Source organism: Xenopus tropicalis, chromosome 4 (assembly GCF_000004195.4).
Source record: "Xenopus tropicalis strain Nigerian chromosome 4, UCB_Xtro_10.0, whole genome shotgun sequence".
In the NCBI taxonomy this organism is placed as follows: Eukaryota; Metazoa; Chordata; class Amphibia; order Anura; family Pipidae; genus Xenopus; species Xenopus tropicalis.
The window spans coordinates 99690114-99708842 of NC_030680.2; the positions used below are offsets into that span (position 1 = coordinate 99690114).

Here is an 18729-nt window from a genome sequence, read left to right on the forward strand (position 1 = left end):
AAAGTTAAAGGCATACACAATGCTTTAGACTGCTTTTGTCTGCTGACATCAATTTCCCATTTGTCTTATTTGGAATTGTACTGTCTATAGGAGATGGTACTGCGGACATGATATGGCATAATGGCATACATTTAAAACATACTCTTTGATAAAATATGCCCAAGTAAGATTAGAGCTTGCCACAGTCTGCCAGTGTGAAATTCCTCCATTTTCTATTATTTCTATGTTGATTTTTTTGGAGGGATATTTCTGACATACTTTCACATATTGATAAATTGTTTCATTTGATAGAAATTACAACATTAAGCAACGATTATAAGGATATCATTATAATGAATCTTACTAAATTAGCATATATATATATTTTGGTAATATACATCCGTATCTGTTGTTTCGTTTTTCTTTTTCTCTGTTTTATTTTGTGACTTGGATTGGATTGTTTACATGTATTGTTTGATGTCATCACGTTTGAATCTTTGGGGGGTGTCCCACACGTTCACGTTATTGTCCGTTGGTGTTCCCGCCAAACACTATATAAGGTTTCTGCTCACGTGTATTTGTAACTTTGACAAAGGCTGGTGTTGCAGCCGAAATGTCAGTTCTCTTGCCTCTACAATAAAATTTCAACACTGAACCTAAGACCTGTGTGAGCGGTACCTTTCTCCAAGCACCTGTAAACATTTCGTTGGGACTGCACCCTCCACATTTTGTCACATTACAGCCACAAACATGAATTGATTTTATTGGAATTCCACGTGAAAGACCAATACAAAGTGGTGTACACGTGAGAAGTGGAACGAAAATCATACATGATTCCAAACATTTTTTACAAATAAATAAATAACTGCAAAGTGGGTTGTGCGTAATTATTCAGCCCCCTTTGGTCTGAGTGCAGTCAGTTGCCCATAGACATTGCCTGATGAGTGCTAATGACTAAATAGAGTGCACCTGTGTGTAATCTAATGTCAGTACAAATATATCTGCTCTGTGACGGCCTCAGAGGTTGTCTAAGAGAATATTGGGAGCAACAACATCATGAAGTCCAAAGAACACACCAGACAGGTCAGGGATAAAGTTATTGAGAAATTTAAAGCAGGCTTAGGCTACAAAAAGATTTCCAAAGCCTTGAACATCCCACGGAGCACTGTTCAAGCGATCATTCAGAAATGGAAGGAGTATGGCACAACTGTAAACCTACCAAGACAAGGCCGTCCATCTAAACTCACTGGCCGAACAAGGAGAGCGCTGATCAGAAATGCAGCCAAGAGGCCCATGGTGACTCTGGCCAAGCTGCAGAGATCTACAGCTCAGGTGGGGGAATCTGTCCATAGGAGAACTATTAGTCATGCACTGCACAAAGTTGGCCTTTATGGAAGAGTGGCAAGAAGAAAGCCATTGTTAACAGAAAACCATGAGAAGTCCCGTTTGCAGTTTGCCACAAGCCATGTGGGGGACACAGCAAACATGTGGAAGAAGGTGCTCCGGTCAGATGAGACCAAAATGGAACTTTTTGGCCAAAATGCAAAACGCTATGTGTGGCGGAAAACTAACACTGCACATCACTCTGAACACACCATCCCCCACTGTAAAATATGGTGGTGGCAGCATCATGCTCTGGGGCTGCTTCTCTTCAGCAGGGACAGGGAAGCTGGTCAGAGTTGATGGGAAGATGGATGGAGCCAAATACAGGGCAATCTTGGAAGAAAACCTCTTGGAGTCTGCAAAAGATTTGAGACTGGGGCGGAGGTTCACCTTCCAGCAGGACAACGACCCTAAACATAAAGCCAGGGCAACAATGGAATGGTTTAAAACAAAACATATCCATGTGTTAGAATGGCCCAGTCAAAGTGCAGCTCTAAATCCAATCGAGAATCTGTGGCAAGATCTGAAAACTGCTGTTCACAAACGCTGTCCATCTAATCTGACTGAGCTGGAGCTGTTTTGCAAAGAAGAATGGGCAAGGATTTCAGTCTGTAGATGTGCAAAGCTGGTAGAGACATACCCTAAAAGCCTGGCAGCTGTAATTGCAGCAAAAGGTGGTTCTACAAAGTATTGACTCAGGGGGCTGAATAATTGCGCACACCCCACTTTGCAGTTGTTTATTTGTAAAAAATGTTTGGAATCATGTATGATTTTCGTTCCACTTCTCACGTGTACACCACTTTGTATTGGTCTTTCACGTGGAATTCCAATAAAATTGATTCATGTTTGTGGCTGTAATGTGACAAAATGTTGAAAAGTTCAAGGGGGCCGAATACTTTTGCAAGCCACTGTATATTGAAAAAATTCCGGAATTTTTTTCAATGAAAACACACTCTCTTTTGTATCAAGTCCCTGTGAGTGCGGCACTCTTTCTATTATATTTTTGTTTTTGACCTGCACCATGGGCCAAAGTCCAAATGCCCTTGTTGCAGGTCAAAAACAAAAATATAATAGAGTTTCATCAGAGATCACCTGACAGGAAATAATGCAGCTCTGACTGTAACAGGAAGAAATATGGGAGTACAAGATAGGTTACATTGGCAAATAGGGTTGCTACCTTTTGCTGTGGCTAACCATAAGCGATGGGGCGGGATGTGGCATCATGTGGGAGGGGCAGTGCCATTGTGACTGTCCTACTCACTTCTTCAGTTGGTGCTCATAAAGAACAGAAATAAGCATATGTGCACAGGACTATATACTATTGATTTGTAGTGTTTGGTTAGTTATTTTGCATTAAAAGAACATGTACAATTTAGCTTGCTTATTATCAGGCCAACTAAAATATTTAAATGCCCAATAAAAACCACAATAGTGGTAATACTATTCTTAGCATTTAGTTATGTCCAACTAAACCCTACAAATAACTAATAACTGTAAGAGATTCCAGGACATGAACCTGGTTTTTGTATTGCTCATAAAGGAAAGCTGATTTGTAATGGTGGATGATGCATCCGAATGAGCAATGACTGTTCCCTGTTTAAGAACAAGGAATCCTATAAAACAAGTAAAGTTATTTGGCAAGGATGCAGTGAGATGCTTAAAGGGATTCTGTCATGATTTTAACGGTGTACTTTTTATTTTTAAATTGCACTGTTTACATAGCAAATGATTCACTCTACCATGTAAAATTTCAACCAACAAATTATTTTTTTTTCAGTTGTAATATTGGTGTGTAGGCACCATCTGTGCATTATGCCAGATTCTGAGCCTTCAGAAGGAGCCAGCGCTACACATTATAACTGCTTTCAGATAACCTATTGTCTCTTCTATTCCATGTAACTGGAGGAGTCTCAAGCTGGACTTTCTTACTATTGAAGTGCTATTCTGTCTACTGGGAGCTGCTATCTTGCTACCCTCCCTTTGTTCTGCTGATCGGCTGCTGGGAGGGTGGTGATATCACTCCAACTTGCAGCACAGTGGACAGGCTGTAACTACAGAGCAGACCCTGTGGTTTCAGATGGGGCCAATTAGTATAGAGGGCCTAGCGAGGTCCTAGTTAATGAGCAATTTCAATATGTCTTGGTAGAATAGGTCAGTGTACCAATATTAAAATTACAGGGACAGCAGAAGATTGTTTTTTGGTTGGGGGGGGGGGGGGGGCTGGAAAGGGAGTGTTTGTGGCGCATGTAGCTCTGCTTGCCTGTCCCTGCGCTTCCGTTTAGCCTAAGTTTCCAAAACCGAAAACTAGGCCCACAGCAAATTCAATTTTGGCCCATTAAATCCTAGGAGACGGAACCGGGGGGTCAGGGGGCCCAGGTTTCGTTGTCTATGATTTTAGGGCCCTAAATTGAATTTGCTGTAGGCTCTAGTAACGTTGTTACACTACTAATGGTGGCCGCCAATGTGCACAGAGAAACAATCAGTGACTAGTCAGATATATTAAAGCTTTCTCATTAATAAATAAGAAAGCAATTTAGGAAATCAGGGTGAGGTGAATCTAAACGCATTTTTGCTTGTGTTAGATGTTCCTTCAGAAGCTGTATTATGCGTTTAGGTATTCAGCTGTTTAGGGGCAGAAGAGAGCAAAATAAATTGCAATTATCCTAAAAATGTATTTGACCAATACCTTTTAATTAAAAAATATTTTCTCATGGATCTTTATTATGTTTTTAAAATCACTATTTCCCCGTCACTCTCCCTATAGTCATCTCAGTTAGTTTAAATAGTGACAATTAGCTCTGTTGAAATCATGGATCCCCAACCTTTCTTGCTTGTGAGCCATAGTTAAATGTAAAAAGACTTGGAGAGCAACACAAGTCTCATAAAAGTTCACAGGGTGCCAAATTAGGGCTGTGATTGGCTTTATGCAGACTATAAAGCTGGTCACACACGTGGTGATTTTCGATCTTTCGTGCGACCATCGGTTGCATGAAAGATCGTTCCAACCCTCCACTGATATTCAGGGCTGAATCGTCAGATATGGAGGTAGAAACAATAGGATTTCTACCTCCTTCTGTCGATGCAGCCCTGAAGGCAGATTTTGCTCAGGCAACCTTCTGCGATACCGGTCGCCTTGCTGAGTTGTCATACAGACACCGAATATTGTACGAAACGAGGTTCCATGTGATATTATTGGTGCGTGTATGGCCAGCTTAAGCCTACAGGAGGCTTTGTTTGATATTATGTCTTTATGTTGTTTTTATTTAACCAAAACTTGCCATCAAGCCAGGATTTAAAAAATGATTAGATGCTTTGGGGATGCTGAGAGCAACTTACAAGAGGCTGGTGAGCAACTGCTTGGGGATCACTGATTTAACCCTTTCCCTGCCAATGGCGTACGTCGTTGCAGGAAAAGGCTTTACCAGCCAACAACGTACGCCGTACGTCGTTTGGCAGATAAAGATTCTCTCTGCAGAAGCAGCATGCGCCGCTTCTGCAGAGAGTTTTTAGTGATGACAGCCCCCTGGGCAACGAGCCAGGGGGGCTGTCATGTCGGCCCTGCAACGCGATCGTCGCAGGCCCCCCCCCCAAGCAGCAGACGCGATCGCATTGCGTCTGCTGCTTGCTCCCTGTTTCCCCCCCCAAGAGCCGCCCACTCACCAGGACTGCAGCAGGACGGCCAACATGCGATCTGGATCTTCTGGACAGGTAAGTGTGTTTTTATTTCTTGTATTTACACACATATACTCACTTACACACATTTATACCTACATACAGCACACAATTTAGCACTTTTTTTGTTTATTGTTTTTTTTCATTTTGCACATTAATATACACTTATATACACTCATATACACACTTACATACTGTCACACTACTTTTACATATGTACACACGTGTATACACAAACTTTTTTTTGTATTTTTTTTTTCCATTTTACTGCTTGTTTTTAGTTTATTTTTCTTAAAAACTGTTTATTTTGACAGCGTGACAAAAAATAACTTTACCTATTTTGAATTCTGTATAGTTTGGGGGTGTTACAGCACACACACTGACAGGGGGCTCTGTATGCAAAAGCTGGGTTTGCAGGCGAGAAATCCATATGCACTATTTTCATTTTGGGGTCAGTACATACCACAGACTTTGATATATCTATGCGTATTGCGCATCAAACTGTTCAGTAGATCTTAGGTGTTCCTATTTAGGTTGATTTGCCATTGTATGCAGGAAATTGTGTGAGATAAATGCGGCAAACTTCAACATTTTTAGGCGATTTTCTGAAATATTATAAAAATCGGCAAACTTAGGAAAGCTTTGCGGCTTGGTACTGTGGAGTAGAAAGACATGGGTACCCATTTTAGATTCGGGGGGATGTGTACTTAACAAAAATATATGGCTTTCTGGGGTGAGCGTACTTTTTCTGTAGCATTATCCCACATAAAGGATGTAAATGTGTTGATTTTTTGAAATGACACATCATATGGGGGTATGTTCCCATTGGGGCCCCTCCATGCCACATACTTAGGTAAACCTATACATATTGGGCATCAAACTGTTCAGTGGACCCCTGGCATTCAAATTCAGGGTGTTTTGTCTTGGTACATAATGCTATGTGGGAGATAAGATGCTGCAAAGTGGAAGCTTTGAGCGGATTTTTGGAAATGTCATCAAAATTGCCAGCTTTAGGAAAGCTTTGCAGCTTGGTACTTTGGAGTAGATAGACATGGGTGCCCATTTTGAATTCAGGGGAATGTGTACTTTCCAAAAATATATGACTTTCTGGGGTGAGTGTAATTTTTACTAGCTTTGTCCCACATATAATGATGTAAATGTGTTGATTTTGCAGGAGCTGAAATGACAGAAATGAGAGATCATATGGGGGTATGTTCACATTGGGGCCCCTACATACCACGTACTTATACTGGTACCTAATGCTATGTGGGAGATAAGATGCTGCAAAGTGGAAGCTTTGAGGGTATTTTTGGAAATGTCATCGAAATTGCCAACTTTAGAAAAGCTGTGTGGCTTGGTACTTTGGAGTAGAAAGACATGGGTACCCATTTTAGATTCAGGGGAATGTGTACTTTTCAAAAATATATGACTTTCTGGGGTGAGCATACTTTTTACTAGCTTTATCCCACATATAATGATGGAAATGTGTTGATTTTGCAGGAACTGAAATGACAGAAATGAGAGATCATATGGGGGTATGATCACATTGGGGCCCCTACATGCCACATACTTAGGTAAACCTATACATATTGGGCATCAAACTGTTCAGTGGACCCCTGGCATTCATATTTAGGGTGTTTTATTTGGTTACTTTATGACCTGTAGGAGATAAGATACTTTAAAGCTTTGAAGCGATTTTTAAAAAATGTCACAAATTTTGACAAAAACCAACAACTTTAGGAAAGCTTTGTGACTTGATAGTTTGGAGTAGACAAACAATTGTGCCTATTCTGGATTCCCCAGAATCTGTTCTTTCCAGAAATGTGTAATTTTCTGGGATAAACCTTCGGTTAGTGGAAGTTTTGGCCTTCAAATCTAAAGTTTGCAGCTTTGTGAAGCGGTGCTTTGGAAATTTGGTAGTGTACTGCTGGAAGTTTTTGACCTATACAAGTGAAAAATCTCCATAAAACTATATATATTTGGTATTGGCATGTTCAGGAGACACAGAACTTTCCAAATCAGTTGTATTTTTGTGCATAAAATAATTTTTGTTTCTGGTATGTGTGTTTATATTATGACATTTAGAGGCCTATATCTTGTTACAGAATTGGAATTACACCAAAATTCTTCCATATTTTGAAAGCTTAGTTTGTCCTGAAAAAAACAATGTTTTGTTTTCCTGGGTAAACTAAAAGTCCCCCCGAGGAAAGGCTCCTAAAACAGTGCAAAATGTTCAAAAACTGTCTGGCAATAGAAGTTCCACTTCTGGCAGTGAAAGGGTTAAATAATCCCACACCTTTGTCTTTTTGTTTTTGTTTACATCGTTTCCATGGTGCTAATAGTGCAAAATAGTAAAAAAAGCGGCGTATTTCCGCTAGGTCTGGCAGCTGCCTTTGTGTATACATAGGAATAGCTTGCTTTGCAAATACTGGCGTATTTCGGCAAACGCTTGAAAAATCCGTGGTAAGGCGTTTTCTAGCGTATTTACGCATTGTGTGGTTTGCTTCGAGTCCTTTCAAGTTAATTCTATGGATGATGATGTCGTGCGTTTTTCAGCCGCCGAGAGAATTAGAAAATACGCAGCGTAAAAACGGCACGTGTGGCATCAGCCTTAGTTCTCCCAGTTGCTTGCAAGAACCACAGTGGTGGGAACTAAAAGTTGTTTGTTTCTCTATTTGCCTTGTTCAACTCATGTTGAACAAGGGTGTATAGTAAAATGCATAATTGTTTACAAGCTGCATCTCCTGCAGCAAAAATCCCTTTTCAAATGCCCCATTGTGTTAACAAATTGAACGGTAATAAATAAAAGGTGACAACCACATCCTTTAAAAAAAAAAATCTGTATAAAAAATGAAATGCAGAAAACACTCCACTTTCATAGTGTAGCATGCCTGTACAAGAGTGCAGTGAATTGACAGCAAGGCAGTCATCTTTTCTCAACCAGATAAGGAGCTGCATTTCTTACCAAATTGGACTTAGCAAGGCAAATTGTGACAGAAGCTTTTTTATTTATTTATTTTTTTTTAAAAACATTAGGGAGTCAGAGCAAAAGTATAGGAATTTTTGATACTGTTAGATTTTTATTATGTTTTTATTTGTGCTTGGGGTGTTTGTGCTTTCATTTTCGTCTTTGTGAAGATATTCTTGCATGTAATATTTGTCTGTATTTGTGTGAAACAGGATTTTTTTTTTTTGGCTGATACTGTTGTGCTGATGGACTTATTTTACATAAACTTTGGGAGCGCTTCTTGTTTGAGAACAGTGTCTTGTGACGGCTGGTTTATACTAAGGCACTAAACTGGCATAGCATGTGTATTGTTTGGAAGCAATTGGCCTAGAGATGACAGTCAGCAGACATAAATTGTTGTGAAGAATAAATTGTTCCTGCCAAAAACACTATTGAAATGCATTCTTTCTGTTACAGTTCTGTGTGCATCTCTCTCTCTGCTGTAAAGTGGAACTGAATTTCCCACACTCCCTAAGCTGCCCCATGCAGGGTTTGTTCATAAGCCCAACTGAATGAGTTCTCTTAAAAAATATTTTTCATGTGCTCATCGTTCCTAATGAATTTATTAAATTATATAATGTAAGCCTTATATAGACATAATGTACTTTAAAAGATTATTTATGAACTTTGTCTCACAGTGTAATGCATTTCCTGCTAGTCTTAGAATGATCTCCTTCCTTCCCATCTCACATAAGCTACAAATCTGTTGTCTTTTTATACCATGTTTCAGATAGAAAGCAACATTGATCCAAACTCCCCTAACCACCTATCGGAGCTTTTGATATAGATATATAGAAAATGCTATTCCTATAGCAGTCCTGGAGTTATATCAGTTAGGGGCATTTTGACTACCAAAATATCCCGCTGAGCACAATGACTATAGAAACACCCTGCTGTTGATCATATGAGAGAAGATCTGAAAGAAGTTCTTCATTTGTATGTTAAAGGTGGATTTAGCAATACAGTCCACATTTGTATATTAAACCCATATATTCTTAGGGCAATGACACATGATGAGATTAGTTACCCCGAAATTAATATCCTCTAGTGGTGGAATGCTTTCCTAATGGTGATCATTTAAATCGCTGGTAGTTAAACACATGTTGCTTCATCTTTCCAAAGTCACCTGAAGTTGCCTCACAAAATGGGGCAGTGTGTGTGGCTGCCAGAAGCTTACGTAGATTTGTTGAAATGGAGTTAACAACCTTACAGCCACCCTGGCACCTGACATCCTACCGCTGTCTCTGCTTCTGCTCACTGCTATGAGAAGGAACTAAAAACTAAATAATTAAATAGAGAATTGCAAAAAGAAAAAAAAATTACAAATAATTTTATTATGTTTATTAGGGTTTGCACAGAACAGTGTTTCCTAATGCCTTTGCTATGTTGTTCCCTCTCCTATTCCATAACATGGGCACACATATAAACGTATTTCATTCTTCCCTGTAGGTCTGTATCTTTAGGAAAAAAGAGCACCACTGTATGTAGAAGAAATTGGTCTTGATCTATTTTTCTGTGTTTATTGTTGCTCTCTCTTGTCAAAAGAAGAACAAGGAAGGATAACAATTAAACTTCTGGGGAATGTTTAGTTATGCATGCAAATGTGCCATTTTACCTTGAGAAGAAATTAAACTTTTTTTGGTGTGATTTTCTTAGATCTAAAGCTACCCATACACATTTGTATAAAAATAAGTTTTGTGCGATTTTTAATACTGTGTTATAATCTGTGTTGGGCAGACAATCCGCACCAATATCTTTGTACTAGTGATACGCAGATTGGCCAAGCATCTGTGTATTGTGCATGTTGTGCCTGAAAATTTGGTGTCCACTTAAGTTTGTAGCTTACTACAGCACACAGTGCCTTCCTCTGATGTAATACCAGGCTTGGACTGTTAAGCCCTGGTAAGTCCCATCTCATCCTTAAAGTGGCCATACATGGGCCAATTCTAGCTGCCGATATCAGCCCGTTTATGGGCATGAACGACAGGCCTACGCGACCAACATCTGGCCTGAAATCAGACAGGTCTCGATCGGGCAGTTTTCATTTTTCTATTAGATCGGGGATTGCATCAGTGCTTATACCTGCTGTTTTAATTTGATCATTTGGCCCCTGGGCCAAATGACCGATTTAGCCTGATATTGCCCACCCATAGTTGAGGATATCTGGAGAAGATCCGCTCGCTGGGCGACCTCACCAGACGAGCGGATTTTACCGTGTATGGCTTGGATAGTTCGTTATGAAATGACTAGCTAATGCATGTTTACTGTTGACTTAAAAAAGCAGAATGTTTTGCCCAAACACGTTTGTAAGTAATGCTTTCATAAATTGCTACAGTATAGTGTTTGGCAATTGGTTGACATTGTTACATTTTAAATTTTTAGGTTAATTTAAATCCTAGACCAAAATATATTAGGCTTTCTTATGTTCTTTTTCTCGCTCTGTGTTCTCTCTAATTTTAATTCCGGGTCCCATATTTTTCATGGCCTGATTTCTGCACCTCTCCCTTAATTGGGACGAACTATTGGGTTGCACTCTTGATATATATTTATTAGTAATGAACAGGTGGGACACCTAGACATCTGTTTAGCAAAAATGAAATGTAACATAGTGAGTTTTAAAAAAGACACTTCAATCGAGTCCAGCCATTTATGCTTATATGAAACCTACCTTTACTGCTAGTTGATCCAGAGGAAAGCAAAAAACTCTGCTGAAGCCTCTCCAATTTGAAAAATTCCTTCCTGACTCAAAGGTGGAGATCGGACCAGTCCCTGGACCAACTTGGAACTGAGGGCTATTTTCAAAAGCCCTGTATCTGCCAGTACAACTGTACAGCTTCCACTTACATGTAGACACATTCAGCAGAGCGGAGGCTGGCCTGAAAACATGAAGGCAGGCATTTTCAGTTTGACCACCGCTGCACTGCATGTACCTGCATATAAGTGGAAACTGTGCAGCTGAAGGCAGCAGATTTACTTCCCCAGGCTGAGAACAGTGGAGCCTGTGCTCCGTATGTCCTGACCCTAAGGGCTGCGGCACACAGGGAGATTAGTTGCCTGCGACAAATCTCACTTTTCGGGGGTGACTAATCTCCCCGAAATCCCACCGGCGATTTACATTTTTGCTGGTGGGATGGCATTTCGGGGAGATTAGTCGCCGCGACAAGGGAGATTTGTCACGGGCGACTAATCTCCCTGTGTCTCACAGCCCTAAGGGCCCTAACACACAAAGAGGTTAGTCCCTGACAGATCTCCTTCTTTGTGGGTGACTAATCTTCTCCAAATGTATATCCACCAGCAATAATGTAAATTGCCGGTTGGCAAACATGCATCCCTTAGGATTTCTGAAGTTTCCTTGCAGGGCATCTTTGGAAACCCGAAGTGACACACATGTTTTTCCACCAGCCATTTACCTTATCCATTTATCACCAAAGATCCATATGGCTAATGCCACCAGGCCTGTGCTGGCAATCTGTGGTGTGTGCTGTAAGATGCTATAGACCTGTGCTGTCCAGCTTCTCTGGTACCGAGGGCCTACGTGGTGGAGGGCTGATAAGGGATATCGGTTTTGACCATTCCCCTTTTTAAGGCACACCCACTTCAAACTTACCCGTGTTATTGCAAACTTACCCGTGTTATTGCAAGAGCTTTTAAGATCGTACCCAGATTAATGGTGTTGGCATACCAAAATTAAACATATAATCAGTGCTCACTGCAGGGATATCGCCCATCACTCTTATGACAAAAGTTTAGGGCAGGCAGAGTATAGCACACACAGGCAGCATAGGGCAGGCACAGTATGGCATGCACAGGCAGGATAAAGCAGGGCAGGCACAGTAGGGGAGGAGGCAGGAAAACTTATAATGACTACGCAAGTAACTGATCATAACCAACACAAACCGATTGTGTCACTGTAAATAGGACAGTACAATGTCTGTCTGAGGTATGAGCAGGTAAACAATGCGGTCTGCAGTCTAAAAGGTGAACGATGCAGGACCTTACGGGTGTGCACGACGATGGGCCTTGAAAGGTGTCTGAATAGTAATGTGTAATAGGTAAGGGTTTGTTCCTGAACTGCAAATTTGTTAATCCCATATGTGGCAAAACTGATAAAGCTTGCCAAAAGAAGACCCTGTGTAAATTTCTATGTTCTTGTATGTAACACCTAGTGCTTGAGGCTGATTTCATGAGATTTGATCTAAAGTAACAACAACAATGAGATCAGTGTAGCTGTGTGTGAACAAGACAGTAATCAGAATGACTCAACACAGTGCTGTTCTGACAGGCCACCACTTTTACTTTGTTTACTTCAGATCCCATGGAATTGTGGAGCAGAGTGCCGGACTAGAGCTTATTGATAGCAGGGCCAAGCTACATAGAAGTTAGTCAGTTTCTGTTTTCACTTTTCATTATTTTGAAACCACTATATTTGTACAACATTTTGTTCCTTATCTCTCATCTCCTCCTTTTCGCTGCCAGGGAGGAGACTTGCACAACCAGCCCTTCCGTTCTCTCATCTGTCCTGATAGGCCCTGAGAGCCCCTGTTGCATTGAGGAGAGATAAAGTTTCAGGGTGTGCCCATAGAGATTCATCCATTGTTTGTTATAGAAACCATTTGAATGTGTCTATATTGTATTTGTTAAGCCCTTCATCAGAACCTCCAGTTTTGTCTTACATATATTTTTATTTTCTTTTTTCCTTTCACTGCTTTTTCATTTATGTCGGTGAAATCACAAGCCCTTCTGTTTCTAATATATCTGCTAATTTATTGCTTGCATTGCTGCTTTTACCAGTATATCTAAATAACATTTATGAACAAGAAGCAATATCATTTTTTTGTTCAAAGTATCAGTTTATATGTGACTCTTGTACATCTCATCCTCCAGTTTACAGTATGAGGGTGTAAAAGAAGAAAATGTAGAGGTAATCTGGCAGCGTCCCTTGTCAAACCTCTTCTGGTCATACTGTAGTTGAAGAGACTGTTGTCAGATTGCAGGTTTTATCAGCTTGGAGTTCTGGTGGGGGGGGAAATGATTTTTGTTAATTGATGAACCCTGGTTCAGATTCCTGGTGATGACTACTAAAGTCTTGAGGCTTCTAATAAGGTTAGCCATATACAGGCTGATTAGAAGCTGCTAACTTATCCCTTCTGACAACTCCCAATGGGTCTAAATATTCCATGTTAGTATCAGATTGTTAGTCCCTTGGAGAACGATCAGATGAATCCAATTTACAGTTATTACAAAACATTTGGCAACCATAGCAAACTAGTTTGCTGATGCACACACACAATTCCCTGCGTCCCGTAAATACACAAATCCTGGGGAGTTTGACCAAATCTGCAATGGTCGGCCTGATCTAATTTGAATCTTTTGTCAACTCACTGGTGTGTTCCTCTCCCAACCTGAATTTTTAAACCTGCTCAGTAGATATGAGTATCATTAATACACAGTTTGGTGGAGACAGTTTACAACATTGATATGATTAAGGCAACACCGTTTAAAAGGCTTTAAATAAAATCGGTCTCCAAATAAACTTTAAAATCCAATGTGTGGTGTTGTGTGATAGGGAACTTAGATTGTAAACACCACTACTAGGGCAGGAACTTACTTGAATAATTTTTATAAAGCCCTGTTTAAACACGTCTACTCTATATATAAATGGATACAAATAGGGGAATAAATCATGATAGTTTCCCCTTTAACCTCCCAATGCCTCAGTCAACATAGACTTGGCATGTTTGTAATTGTGCCTGAATAATTTCTATACAGTGCCCAATACAATATGTTCCATTATATAAGGATTCATGTAATATTTATGAATATGACCAGTGGTCTTTTATCATAAGGATCTTGTTTTTTTTTCTGCCCTATTCCATGAGCTTGATGCTTAGCTATGTTAGAGGGATTCATGAAGTGGGAGTTAGAATACTATTACACATTGTATTTAGGGCAGAGCTAGGCTTCTTTGTATTGGTCATGTGGGCTGTGCTCTGTTCAGTTCACAGTTCACTGCCCCCATTGCAGTTGTAATTGATTTTTCGTCAGCAGTTCTTTGTTCTTTTAAAAGGTTTATCCAACATCTCTTTAACAGTACTGTACTAGGGGGGACTGCTAAATAGGGCTGGCACATACATGTAGGGCTAATCTGAACCTGCTGAAACCTGCACAGTTCTTTCTTTACTCTATTATTCTCTGGGGTTGTACTTTAAATTTCCTTTTAATTTAGTTCCAGAAGTATTTGGTTACTTTCCATGGACTCACTGTAAAATGAAGCAGATAGATAATTCTATAACTCCCCCTTCTCATTTTTTATGAACCCTGTTTCAGAGGACGTGGGGTAATTGCTAATTGTAACATGCAACAATCATATTTGCTTTTGCATTCTTTTTTTAGCTGTATTGATTAAAAACAAAGTTTAACCTGTATCCCATAGGTGTAGTTCTCATATTGTGTCCTCTTTTTACAGACATATCATTCCTTATAAAAATGCTTTTCTGATGAACCCTTAAAATTAGTTATTGCATTCGCCTGGGAGTAACTGTTCCCTGCTGCTCTTTATTTTCTCTTTAGCTTCTCTGTTGGCAACAATAGCAGCAGTTACACAAAACAGGGCTGCTACTGCTCTTATGCAGTGACAACTGAATAGCTGGCAAAAAAAGAACAAAAATCAGCTATTCAGTGCTCAGCTGGAGCTCACAGTATTGTCTATGGCAGAAAGCTTTCAATTTCATTTATGTTAGATAGAAAAAAAACAATAATAAGAACAGCTATTGTCTATTAAATGGTGAGCAACGGTCCCTTAAAAAATATAATGTAATATATATAATATTTATAATATAACACTATGCTGGGGCATGTAGTTTGCCACCCCAGACAACAGTGTGTGCTCACAAAGTCCTAGATGGCGAAGGAGGGTCACACCAGAGAACCCTTGAAAGGTAACATTTGCTCTGCCATTCATTGCAAGGTATCAATGAACTTGTAATGAGTGGGTTATTTAGCAGCAACAAGTGTTTGCGTACTGGTTATGAGCACACTGAGTGTTTGTACACTGATAACAAGGGTTCTGTCTAATTAAGCAGGTGATATACCGTCTTGTAAGCTGTTGGCAGTATACTGAATGTTTTGTTTGCATGCAGCCAATCTTTTATATCTTACCTATCTTTTTGTTTAACCCTTTTGGTAAATTGTTGGGCCTTAATGCCTATATACAAGGGTTTAAAAGACGAGAAAGTCTAAAACTCTAAAACTCAAGAATGATACACGGAGCACACACAGAAATGAGTCACCAACCATAGATCTGCAGTACCTTGGTCGACTAAAATTAGTTTCCTACCGGCAATAATGTAAGTTTCCATGTTGAAAACATGTGCATCTCTTCGGCTTTGCGAAGTAACCCCAAGTTGCTTTGTGTGGAAACTTTGGGTTTCACAAAAATGAAAACAAAGCGTATGTTTTCCCACCAGAGATTTAGGGCAATAGCACATGGGGGAAAATTGTCACTCCTCGTTTAAAAGTCCAATCCTGGAGTATCTTTATCTGCGCATGCGCCAGAGAAAACAAAGATTCAGAAGACTGGGCCTGCTAGCTCAGCTGCACCGTTCTGCTTGTATAGATTAGCTTTACTATCAGACATTGTTCACTGAAATAGACTCTGTGGGGAGGGAGCAGGGAGGGCGCTCATTAGATGGCAGTCGATGGAGCTTTTGTCTGTGGGTGGGGTTTAGTTCTCCTTTAAACTAACTGATTTCCCTTTTCTCTCTAATAATAAAATATCAACTTATATCTATAGCCATACTTAGCTGCCTATTTATGTCCTTCACCTTCAGGCAAATTGACTACAAGTCTATGGGGGGATGTTTTTATTCTTTAAGGGGCCATGAATATATGCCATGTATATATTTAAAAAAACGGATATCTTTGAGTACACTAAACTTTTGGTGGTTACTATGTCTATGTTAGGTAGTTCTGTACCATGTCTTTGTGCCCAATGTTAGTTTAAAGAACATTTTTACAGCTGCACTCACTGTATTACAACCATCATAACTGTGACCTTTTTATGTCTGTTTTTTGTGTTGCCATGTGAGTGATAATAAAAAGGCTATCTTCCTCTGTGTGAGAATAGCTTTCTACGTTGTGTGTGCCTGGATAATCTTAATGATTGTATAATTAAATGTAGTTTCTTCTGTTTTGTTATTCACTTAGACTTATTTAACCAATTTGTATGAACCATATTCCTCCTGTATCATGTGTATCATGAACAGTGAAGAATACAGAATACTGGAAACTTAAACTTGAAGGCAAAAAATTGAATGAAATATCAACCTGAAACTTTAGAACATTAAGATTTAAATTTATACTGGAATTATTTACATAGATAGATTCTGGGTTTGCAGCAACATAACAAGATACATTAAATTAACATTTTCACTGGTTTTAAACACATTTGTATCTATCCAGCTATTTATATTTTATACAATAAAGAGATACTCCAATAACTTTACAACCACTGAAACTTGTAATTTTCTTTTGAAACACATAAATTTTTTTGCAGAGGCTGAGTTATGATTATGGGATATATATGCCAATATAATTTTCTTTAAAAAAATTATGATAATACTAAATAGCCCTGTTAAAGTCATTTGTGAGTGTTTTTTTTTAGAGATTTTTGTAAGAAAAAAAAAAGTTGCCCTTTCAAAAAAGTTCTCCTATCTGTTGTTTCGCAGCTGTTACTTAAAAGGAGCTTTGTGAGTTTGGAAATGTTTATTCCTTCTAGAAGGATTCCTGCATTCCTTTTCAACATCACTGTCTCTCTGGTTGGGGGATTTCTGAAACACAATTGGAGAAAAGGAGTATCTATATTCCATTTTACCAGCTGGCCTGCTGGAGGTCATTTGTACATGGGTGCTGTCAAAGTACTGAGCCATTAAGTATGACTGAAACATTTGATAAAAGTCCTGTTTATTCCCTCACTCCATTAATCACTCTGCAGCAGCTATTCATGAGATATCTTGTGGTGTCTATTCAGAGCTGAATGAAGTTAACTGTGTAATTGTTTCATTAATTACATAAGGGCCTTTAGGTCAGGAACACAAACCATGAAACTCTCTCTTAAAGGGCCTCAGTGCTTTACTGTATATTTGTACCCAACCCGCCCTTAAGGTGGCCATACACGGGCAGACTGGAGTCGTTTAGACCAATTTGGCAGCTTATCTGCTTGTGTATGGGCGCACCCAACTGATATCTGGCCTAAAATTGAGCAGGTTTGATTTTCCATCTGATTGAGGACTGCGTCGGCTCGTTCATGTGGTATCGCCCACCTTAGTGGATTGCAATTTGTATGGCCACCTTAAAGCTGGCCACACACGTGGCAATTTTCGATCTTTCGCGTGACCATCGATTACACAAAAGCTTGTTCCATCCCTCCACTGACATTCAGGGCTGAATCATCAAATATGGAGGTAGAAACAATAGGATTTCTACCTCCTTCTGTCGATTCAGCCCTGAAGGCAGATTTTGCTCAGGCGCCTGATCAAAATCTTTCAATCCGTCCAATCTAGGTTTCTTACGATATTATCGGTGCGTGTATGGCCATCTTTAGTTTCAAGATGTTGCTGGTCTCTCAGGCTTACTTTTATTTTATAACATTATGCCCAGTGCCCAGTCATAAAGCAAAGCAGGATCGCTGTTATTTTATAGACATTTTTATAAATGCAAATAAATCTTTTTTTTTTTTTTTTTTTTTAAACACAATTTATACAGTTTTTATTTTACAATTCTTGAGTCTTTCAGGCACAAATGCCTTTATTGAAATGTTGCTTTAAGAACCATCCAACATCTTTTGAAAGAAAGTTTATAAATAGAAAAAACGTTGAATAGAATAAAAAAAAAATCCGGTCCAAATTTTGTTGCTAAATCCTAACAGGATACTGATTAAGTACAATTGGGGTCTTCTGCGTGGTGTCTTCTGATGCCTAGGGCGATGACATAAATACAAATCATGTTGTGACTTTAGAAAGATAAAGCTGTTTAACCAACTGGAACATTGACTTCCTAGTATTCAGTGTTACACATTTCCTCTAGTTTGTTTATATTTTTTTCTTAAGTTTGACTCACTTTCTTTCCTGCTATTCATCAAAGTACTAGCCCTGGACCTTTACCTTCCAGAAAAAAATATTTTTTTCAAAGTAGCCAGTGATCTTTCAAAGTTACATACCCACAGTTGCTCATTAACACTTTAACAGGTGTAGTATTTACTCATTTATAATGTATCTAAGATCTTTTCCCCATATTCAATACTGGCAGGCCATTTCTAAACAGGCGACTTGCGGCAAACTGTCCCCTGCATGTCCCCCATATTGATGGTGGGATCAGTAAACAGGCATTTTTGTACATGCTGATGTAATACCATGGATGTGGGGCCCTTACTGCCCTTTTCCAATGTAGGGCCTAGGACAGACGCCTCTGTTTGCTTCTACCTAAGGACAGCTTATGGTATTGGCTTATAGCCGGTCACATGTTAAAGATGTAGCTCACTTTAAAATTAAGTGATATTCTAACACAATATGCAATTTGCATTTTTTTTGCCTTTTTTGTTTGCATTTTTTGTAGTTTATAAATGATTTAGCATTTTTTTTAGAAGCTCTCTGTCAGGAAAACGCCACTCACAGACGCGCCTGACACCGGGA

At 39.4% G+C, this 18729-nt stretch overlaps 1 protein-coding gene across 6 annotated transcripts in view; it reads left to right on the forward strand.

Moving 5' to 3' along the window:
• The window catches only part of ralgps2 (Ral GEF with PH domain and SH3 binding motif 2), a 126384-nt gene that overhangs the window by 10744 nt on the left and 96911 nt on the right, over positions 1–18729 (forward strand). Inside the window, exon 1 of one of the 6 annotated variants that reach the window (XM_031900976.1) lies at positions 12352–12419. The exons of the other annotated variants lie outside the window; for them this stretch is intronic. The gene's annotated coding sequence lies outside the window, so the exon portion shown is untranslated. Of the gene's footprint in view, positions 1–12351; positions 12420–18729 lie in introns of those variants that run through there. 6 annotated transcript variants of the gene reach the window in all.